Source organism: Myotis brandtii, unplaced genomic scaffold, assembly GCF_000412655.1.
Source record: "Myotis brandtii unplaced genomic scaffold, ASM41265v1 scaffold235, whole genome shotgun sequence".
In the NCBI taxonomy this organism is placed as follows: Eukaryota; Metazoa; Chordata; class Mammalia; order Chiroptera; family Vespertilionidae; genus Myotis; species Myotis brandtii.
Genome location: NW_005358857.1, coordinates 31,823 through 41,724, shown reverse-complemented (window position 1 = coordinate 41,724; position 9,902 = coordinate 31,823). Strand labels below are relative to the sequence as shown.

Sequence of the window (9,902 nt, the reverse complement as noted above, 5' to 3'; positions counted from 1 at the left end):
CCGGCGCCGCCCCTCCCCTCGTGCACTCTCGCTCGGAGAACCGCGGAGCCAAGTAGGCCCGGCGAGGCCGCAGCCCAACCCCGGGTGCAAACGACTGGAACTCCCGGTATGGAACCGGAACCCCAATAATGAGCATGTACAGACCCAAACTCCCATACGAGGTCCAGATCCTATGAGTGGTTCCCAGGCCCAATATGAATCTGATACTACCCCACGTCCTCCCCATACTGATACAAATCGAATATTGAGCCCTGACCCACCCCCCAACTCAATATTGAGTTCAAACCCCTGAATCTGAAATTGGCTCAAGCAGTGATTTAAATCTGAAGCCCCATATGTAGCCCAAATACCAATTCTGACTAAATCTCCTGATCATGTCTCACTACCTGAGCTTTAAGCTTGATAGTGACAATAGCACCAACCCTGGTACCAATACTGAGCCCCCCATTCCTAGATGAACCCTAAAGTCCAATAGCTACCTTGTTACGAACCCCAGTGCTCTCTTCTGAACCCCAAACCTTACATAAAACTCCAATCCCAATCCCAGGTCAACGCCAACACTTTCTGAGCTGGGATGCCCAATTCCTGAATTGAGATTGGGTTACAGAAAAGGAACTAACAAATACTGACCCCAACCCCCACCCATCCTTGGGACCATTTCGGACCCTAACTTGACCCAACTCTAATAATAATCATCTTGGAACCCAAGATTAATGAGACTGGCTTTGCAGAAACTCCATGCAAATCCACTTCGTCTCCATACTCACCCTCTACTCTGATCAGATGTCAACCCCACCTCAGGCTGGCCAATACCCCAATATTTATATCAATTTCAACTGTGAGCCTGAATCAAGTCTTGAATTAGCCCTTGAGTTCAAGACTTGATAATGTCCTCCAAACTTGATATAAACCTTGGTATTGAGTTTCTGACTCCTCATACCAAACTCACGTGTGGACCCTATAAATTTCTGGGCTAAACCGATCATGTACCTGAAGATTTATTCTGAGCCCTAACTCCTAGGGACTTGGGTGAACTCCAAAGCTAGAGCCACACCTCGGCAGCAAAGCCCTCAGCGTCAGACCCACCTTCCCAGTCCGTGCCACCACCATGTAAAAGTCAGCCAAAACCATAACTGCTCTCTCTTGCCCACCCCTCTCATGAAAGATGGGGGACCTACCTGTACTGCCTTAGGTCAGGTGAGGACCCCTGTGGAGTACCTGATTTTCTGCGGGGCCTCTCTGATACCTCTATGAGTTTGGGAGTCAGATGAGAAATAAACAAAGTTTGAGGATTGTTGAAGCACCTGGATTCAGGGTTCACAGGTGCAGGGCAGCAGTGAAGGTGGGGCCTAAGGATTCAGCTGAGAGGTCAAGTTCTGGTAATCACTGCCTGCTTTTGCCGGGACTTGGATTCAGAAACAGTGTGTCTGCGCCCCCTGGTGTGTAAGAAGGGGATGGGACTGACTCCCGTGATTCTGGGCAAACAATTAGATCCTGATGACAAACGGATCAAAAATGAATATTCCTAGTCAGTGGTTTTTTGCCCATTGGTCATTTTGGTGTACTGTGGAGGAGGTATTAAGAATGTTATGCAGCTTTATGCATTTTTGCCATAATTTAGGTGTTTCAGAATTTAGGGAGGGTCTAGGTTTTTGTTTGGGGCTTCCTTCTCCACCCCTCCCCCCAATTTAGAAAAGTATTCTTTTCAGCCAATTCTGCCAGCTCATTGCTGACTTGTGAAAACAGCCCTTCCCCTTGGCTTGACGACCTGGACTTTCCGCGATGGCCACCCTTTCTCAATCTCCTGTACCATCTCCTGCTCCTCCTGGGGTCTGTCCTATCCTGTCCCTTCTCTCCCTCTGTCCCTTCTCCCTGGACCATCTCAAGCACCACCAACCATATACTAACTTCCAAATCTCTATCTCTAGTCTGGGCCCCTCCTCTGAGCTCAGGACCCACGTAACCAAGAACCTTTTTTCATACCACTCTCTGCATATCCCTCAGGTAAACAGAATTCACTCTCTGTCCCACCTAGAGCCGCTGGTCTTTAATTGACCCCATCTCAGGCAGTGGCATCCTCATTCATTCAGTCTCTGGGCCAGAAATACCATCTCTCCTGTGTCCCTAGAGACCATGTAGCTCTGTGAGGAATACATCAGACGGAGGAAGGAGCCCCAGAGGTGGTTGGGGAGAGGGAAAGAGAAAGAGTGGTAGAGGGAGAGAGACAGAGACAAAGAGTTTCTGACTTTCGGGTTTTGGACCACACAAAACCAAGCTGGTCATAAAATCTCTTGCACATAATCATAGAAAAGCACCTCTTAAGACCTGCTCTATCTTTTTTAAAAAAATGTATATTTTTTAAATTGATTTCAGAGAGGAAGGGAGAGGAAGAGAGAGAGAGAAATATCAATGATGAGAGGGAATCATTGATTGGCTGCCTCCTGCACGTTGGACTGAGCCTGCAACCCAGGTATGTGCCCTTGACTGGAATGGAACCTGGGACCCTTTGGTCCGCAGGCTGACACTTGATCCACTGAGCCAAACCAGCTAGGGCAAGACCTGCTCTACTTGAGTGGGTTTCAGTACCCGGGATCCTGTTTAGAACCATCACTTCCTCCAGGAAGCCATCCCTAACCCCTGGCTGGGTTGGGGCTTACCTGCTGAAGCTCTAAGCATTAGGTATCACCCCTACTTATACCTATGTCTGTTCCCCACCCCAGACTGTGGGTTCCTTGAGGGCAGGAGGAACGAGCCTGACTTGACCACTGCCATATCCCAGTGGCCAGCATGGGAACCAGACACACAATAGGTGCTCAATACATATTTAAAAGAACGAACAGGTAGATGTTCCCTTTCTGTGCTCACTTTCTCAGCATGCCCAGCACCTGGAATTGGACATAAGACTGAGGTTAAAAAAAAAAAAAATAGAGGCCTAGGCTCCGGTCCACACAGACAAGAATCTCAAGTGTGAGTGCATAACAGCCACGGACGGAGAGGCCCAGGTCTGTCCAGACTGCCCAGCTCTGAGCACGGGGTCCATGCGGGTCTGCCCTGCTGCCCTGCTCCTGGGCCTGCGGGGAGGGACGTCCTTGTGCTCATCTGTGAAGGCCAAATGGTACCACGTGGTAGTTCTGTGTCTGCCGTGTTCTGGCCCCAGGGTGCAGGGTGAGGGGAGAGCCAGATGTCAGCTCCCCCTCACTGTTCACCCTTTGTCCAGGTCCTGGCCCACTGGACACTCTGCTCAAACCCATGATGTAAATACATCTTAGTTGCTCTAAATCAAATTAAATTCAGCTTGAGTCCTTACCCTAACCAGATCAGTAAGAATTCCATATCACTCACAGCCCTCCTTCAACTCCCTTCAATTGTCCAAGAACTTGAGGGGCTCGCACAGTCCCAGAGGTGGTTGGTCTGTGCTGCACAGCCTTGTAGGCAAAGGCTGAGGTCTTTGGGGGACCACTGCTGCTTTTGCAGACATTTGCTGTCACCGCCATGGGGCTTCCATTATTTGTCCCCCAGTCCTTGGGAAGGGGACCCCCCATTCTTTCCATCCCAGGCTCTTTCAAAAGAGCCTCTTCTATAGACCAGCAAAGTTGCAGCTCTTAGTCTTTGGCACCTGTAGTGACACACAGCCACGTCCTTGGGGGCCTGTTTCAGGGGGGGATGGGAGTACCTGTTCTGCCCCTCACTTCCATGCTGGAGGGGCAGCTCCCTAAGTGGTTCTCCCTCTTAGCCAGTCAGAAGGCACTCTGACACCAGAAAGGAAAACAGTCTGTTTACCTTCTCAGGTGTGGGGTGGGAGAAAAAATGGCCTCGGAACACAAAAGCCCTTTCATTCCTTCCTGATGAGTCAGTGGGGGTTGGGGATGAGGCCCAGGTTAATTTCTCAATAGAACACTCTGCTGGGGACTTCAGCCCCAGCTTCTCTGAGCAAACAGAAGCTGCCAGGGGAGGGCTTCCTCATCCCCCACTACCAAACCACCCACGTCCTAGCCTTCCTCGCCATCTCCCTCCTGGTTCCCAGGAGGATGTGCCCCGCAGTAGTGGGCACTGATCCCCAGGATGCTTTGGCTCCTCCAGGACTTCGCTTCTCTCCCCTCACCCCTCCCATCCCCTTTGCTATATCATTCCCATAGGCTCATAGTTATTCTTAATTCTTTCTCATCCTAGAAAACAATCTGCTTCCCTGACCCTCCCTCACCCCCACCCCTCCCCCCGAGTGGGAGAGACTGAACATTTCTCTGCTCTTCTCACAACAAATCCAAGAGCTGTTTATAGATGAAGCCTCCACTCTTCCATCTCCTGCTCACACGCAGCCCACTACAACCGGCTTTGGGGACCAACTCTCCACTGAAATTGCTCTTGACATAATGACTATTCACCTCTGTTTTGCCAGATCCAATGACTGTGCCTACTAGTATGTTTTCAGCTTATTGAACTTCTCAGTGGCCTTTGCTACTTCCTGCCATGTGCCTGGGTTACTTCCGTGCCAGAGAAGGCAGACCTTGAGCTCCTCATCACCATGGCCATCTCCTAGGGGCCGCTTGGGCACCTCATTCTTACCATCACACACTGGGCCTTGTCCCAGCCCTAACCACTCCTTTGCTGCTCGCACCTTGCTCATGCACCCTCAAGGTAAGTGTTCAGTCTCATCAGGCCTCTTCCCTGTTGACCTCTCTGTGTTCTCCTAATGTATCAGCTCTCTCCTTCTTTCCCTTTTCTTCTTGTTTGTCTAACTTAGATGCCAAAGCCCAACATTTTAATAATTTGCTTGTCACTATCCCAAGCCCCTTTGCCTTTCTGCCTTTTGATCATATCTGTCTGGCAAGTCCCCAGCCGCAGATGAGCCCGCTGTCTGCCTTTTAGTGCCGTGCGCCAGCAGCCAAGTGACTCCACAGGTCAGATTGGTGTTCCCATAACCCATAGCCATTGACTGCAACTGGGCCCTGGACACATTTCTCCAGTCAGCTTGGAACCCTGCTCTCTGCAAGGGCTGTTTCTAACCTTCCCCATCCTCTTTACACCTCCATTTCCTCCCTGGCACAGGTGACCTTGCCCCTTCCTTTATAGAGAGGATTCAGCCACTAGACAGGAGCTCCCCCAGTTACCCACTAGCACGTTCACACATCTCCCTACATCTGTCCTCTCTCCCGACGCATTAAAGACAGCACCCCTCCTCCTACCTCAGGCCAGTGCTCCTGCCTAGCCTTGATTCCTAGCCCCTCTGCTTCTCAGGCACCTCACTCTATCTAGAATCCCCTCCCTCTCTGAGCACTGGATCCCACCCTCTCAATTGGATTCTTCCCATCTTTCTGCTCCCTGCAACCTTAACCCCAGCTTCCTTCCCCGCTCTTGGCTATATGGCATTCCTACTCACTCCAACATTCATTTGGATTTGGCTTTCCCCTCTCACAGCTCCTCTGAAACATGTTTGAGCTATGACTTCCATGTCTCAAAATTGGATGGGATTTTTTCGCCAGTATTCATCTGTTAGATCTTTTGATTACTTCAGTGTTTTAAAAATATATATATATTTTATTGATTTCAGAGAGGAAGGGAGAGGGAGAGAGGGATAGAAACATCAATGATGAGAATCATCGATTGGCTGCCTCCTGCATGCCCCCAACCGGGGATTGAACCTGCAACCAGGCATGTGCCCTGACAGGGAATTGAACCAGTGACCTCTTGGTTTATAGGTTGATGCTCAACCATTGAGCCATGCCAGCTGGGCTGATTACTTCATTCTTAAAACACTAGCTTCTTTGACCCCTTTGGCACCATATTCTCCTGGTTGGTCTCTTTCTCCGTCTCCTTTGCAGGGCCATCCTCCTCCATTCAGTCATTAAATACTCATGTTCTTCAAGGCCCATTCCTAGGCCTTTGCGCTCACTCACTGTGGACTTTTCCCCTGGTGATCTCATCCATGCCTGCAACTTTGATTGCAATCCATTTGGTGATGATTCACACCTTTATGTCTCCATCCTGGAGAACTTCCTATCTAAGCTCCTGACCAACAGGAGCCTAGCCCACTACCTAGTAAACATCTCTACCTCAGTGTTTCAATGGCACTTCAATCCCAACATGTCCAAGACCTAACTCATGATCACACTCTGTGAACCTTTCCACTGTTCTCTGTCTCAGTGAATTTGCCACCTAATAGGCAAGCCAGAATCCTAGGAACCATCACCAAATCCTGTTAATTTTACCTCCAAAGCATCTCTTTCCTCTACCCCCTTCTCTTCACCTCTACTGATGCCTTGCTGGTCCAAGCTATTATTACCTCCTTTTTTTTTGCATTTAAAAAAAATCAAAAAAGGAGACATATAATTCAAATTTAAAAATTCAGAAATTGTCTGGGGGAAAAAATCAGTAGAGCAAGTCAACTCCTAAAAAAGAGGGCTGCATCTTGGTGATCACATTTACTGGAAGGATTGGAGAAAAATGAAAGTGCCATTTAACTTAAGAATTTGTGAGTTATCTGCAAATCAACTAATTTCAGGAGTGGAAGATTCCTTACTCATTTCTTAATATCAAAATTTACGCAGGTTTCTCTTTTCAATATCTTCTACGTTTAAAGAAACACTCGTACAAAGTCTACTAATTTCCATGCAAGATAAATTATTTGTTTCAGCCAACTCTCAATGGAGGGGCAACTAGTATAACACCATCCCCCCACAAAGAGCAATGGAACATGCCATTTTGTTGATTTTTATATCTCTTCATATGTTTCTTCATCAATTTCTGTAGTAGTCACAGTTTCTTCCATATCTTCTAATACCATATTTAAATGTTGACCATAAGCAGGTGATCTACCTCAAGGCTCTCTGTCATTTCTCATTTTCACATAAATCCGCTCATCCAAGCTGAGTCTGATGAGGTCCAGGGACTCTTCTACCTATTGGTAGTTAGTTGCTGGTCCACATCATTGACCAACATGTTTCAAACCCCTATTAGTACCTCTCATCTGGACTCCTGCAGGAACTCCTAACTGATCTTACTGCATAGCTCTGCCCTTCTCCCGTCTTACCATGTCACTCCCATTTAAAACCCTCTTCTGACTTCCCATTGCTCCTGGGATAAAGAGCCAACTCCTTAAATGGCCTCCCCTTACCTACCTTCCATCATCATTTAGCATTACACTCCCTTCTCCTGCGTTCCCTCCAGCTTCCTTTCGATTCCTCAAATACACATGTGCCCCCAGCCCCAACCACCCAGCCTTTGCACCATTCTTTTTGGAGGACTTTCTCACCCTGCCGACTTCAGTTTCCAGCTCATTCTTCACTTTTGGCTCAAGCAGGATTTCTTTGGGGCAGCCTGCCCTGGCCCGTAGTCCAGATCTGGGTTGTTTGGTAGACATTTCACAGAGCTCTGTTTCTTCCACATATAATCATGCTTACGTATTTCTCTGGGCCCCCAGCCCTGTGTGGAAGATGAGTAGAGTCCATGAGGGTTCCAGGCAGTGTGGGCAATGTGATTCAGAAGTGTTGGGGGGCTCTGGCCAGAGGCTTGGAGTTGCATAGGTGTGTATCACGGACACCTCTAGGTTTCCAAGGGCTCTCCTTATGCTGCCAGTGCCACAAAGGCCACAGCCAGGACAGACCAGCTGAACTGGCCCCAGTCAGCACAGATCAGCTGCTGGGGCAGCCTGGCATTTGGAGACATACAAACCTAGTCTGAATATTACCCATGGCACTTATTAGCTGCTTGGTTTGGGGCAAATTACTTCTCTCTCTAAACCTCAGCTTCCTCTTCTGTAAAAGGGGAATGTTACTTACTGCAGTATTATAAGAATGATATAAAATTGTGTTCATAAAGAGCTTTACCAGAGCTTTTCCAGAGCTTCACATCACAGGTTCTTGAAAATAGAAGCTATTTGATGATTATTGGAATTAGCATAATTAAGCCTCTAATAGTGCAGGCTTGGAGGACCATTTAAAAGCTAATCCCACTGGGCCCAGTATCCCGGTAATCCTCAGCTAGTGTCTAAATGAGACCCTGGTTCATCATCTATCAACCTTCTCTACTTCCTCTCCCCTGATCCAACTTCCCACTGCTCCCTCCCCAATCTTTCCCGGGTGCCCTCCAGAAGCATTCAGCCCTGTAAGAGGCCCTTCTTCCAATTCCTGCCTAACTGAGGACCCAGCAACTGTTTTCAGGGAAGCTGCCATCCTCCCCACCACAGAGTAAGGAGGAGGGGCAGAGCCTTCTGTGCTCTCAAAAGCCACTCCCAGATCATTATTCCTTCAGCCTCATGGAAAAATTCCTGCTCATTTAAGGCTCATGCCATCTGGCTCTTGCAATTCATTCATTCAATCAAGATTTATTAAGTGCTTTCCCCTCTCTTTCTTCACTTTACTTTCTTTCAGAAAGGATTGAGGTGACATAAAAAACATGCGATACAAGATGCCTGGTACATAGTAGGACTCTGTCTTTTTGAATAAATGAACACATTGAAAAGATCACACAGTTGTTCACCTCTTCCCAATTCCCCCTTCAGAGGTAGGTCTCACTAAACATGAACAGAGAAGTAGGAGGTTCAGTCTTGGGCACCCCCTGAGTTCTGAGTTGTTCAGTTGGGAGCCGGTTCACCATTTTAAAGGTTCTAATTCTGCAGGGCATCTCATCTCATAATGCTGGCCACCACCCGGAGTTTGGGATGTAGGTACCTCAAGAAAACTTTGTTTTCTCCCCATGGACCCCAGGAAAGAGGTAGGGGATGGAGCATCCCCTCCGCCCCTTCAGCACAGCAGGTTTTTATTCTCCCCAAGACCATCTTATGAGGCTGGGCTGCCATGTGTGACTTGCTTTAATGAAGAGCTGGGCAGCTTAAAAAGGAATTACAGGACAGAAAGAGAAAATTACAGCTGGGTAAGAACTAGGGTTTTCCCGGGAACCAAGGATAAAGCATCTTAAGAGTTAAATGCTAAATTCACTCTTCTGTCCTTCGTTATACAGCTTCTCTCTGGGCGGCATCCTTCATCAACACCCCCTGGCAATCCACTTTCAGAAAATCCCTTCGTTCCTCACCAGGAAGGGGTGTATCTCTCTGGATCCTTTCCCTCCCCCTATTCAGTTCCCAAGTCAAGAAAACTCATGAGTCATGTCTGCAGGGCTCATCAAGTCGATCAGTAATGTTTGAATTGGCACCTCCTCCCAGAGGTCATTCTAGTGAGGGAGAGCGTTGGCATTCTACATCCCATCTTTCAAGGTGGGTTTCTTTTTTTCAGCAGCTTTCTTTTCGATATCCAATATCCACACTGATGTCTTTAAATATTGAGCCTGCTAAACAAATACACTCATACCCGTAGCTCAAAGACAGACATCACTTCTCAGGTCTAGTACATTCTGAAGCCATATTGAGAAAGGAAATAATTCCTTAACTACCTCATAATTAGCAGTAATTATTCCCTTTTCCCTGGGAATCAGTAAATCCGATTATTGTGGCGAGGATAGAATGCCTACTCCTTTCTTGATCCCCTTTGGGATGTGTTTGAATAAGAATATGGTCATAGTCCCTTTAATGACTTCTCGATTCTCACAGGAGAGGCTTTGATGACTTGATTTTAGGAAGCCTCCATTACCAGTACATTCTTGCCAAGAGCTAATATCAATGGGGAGAGAGAAAAGAGATGACCTATTCTCCCAGTTAAATAAAATTAAAGGTAAGTATATGAAGAAACTGAAAAAAAAAGAAAGAAAAAACAAGGACAGTAATCAAGACAGTGTGATAGTGGCATAGCATAGACATACAGATCAATGGAACAGAACTCAGAGTCCAGAAATAAACCCTTACACGTATGGTCAATTGATTTTTTAAAATAATTTTTTTCTTTATTGATTAAGGTATTACATATGTGTCCTTATTGCCCCATTGCCCCCCCACACCCCCCACTCATGCCCTG

General features: G+C 47.5%; 1 pseudogene; it reads right to left on the bottom strand.

Moving 5' to 3' along the window:
• Window positions 1–6,627: 6,627 nt before the first annotated feature.
• LOC102251903 lies at window positions 6,628–6,936 on the bottom strand (annotated as a pseudogene).
• Between the last annotated feature and the right edge of the window lie 2,966 nt (window positions 6,937–9,902).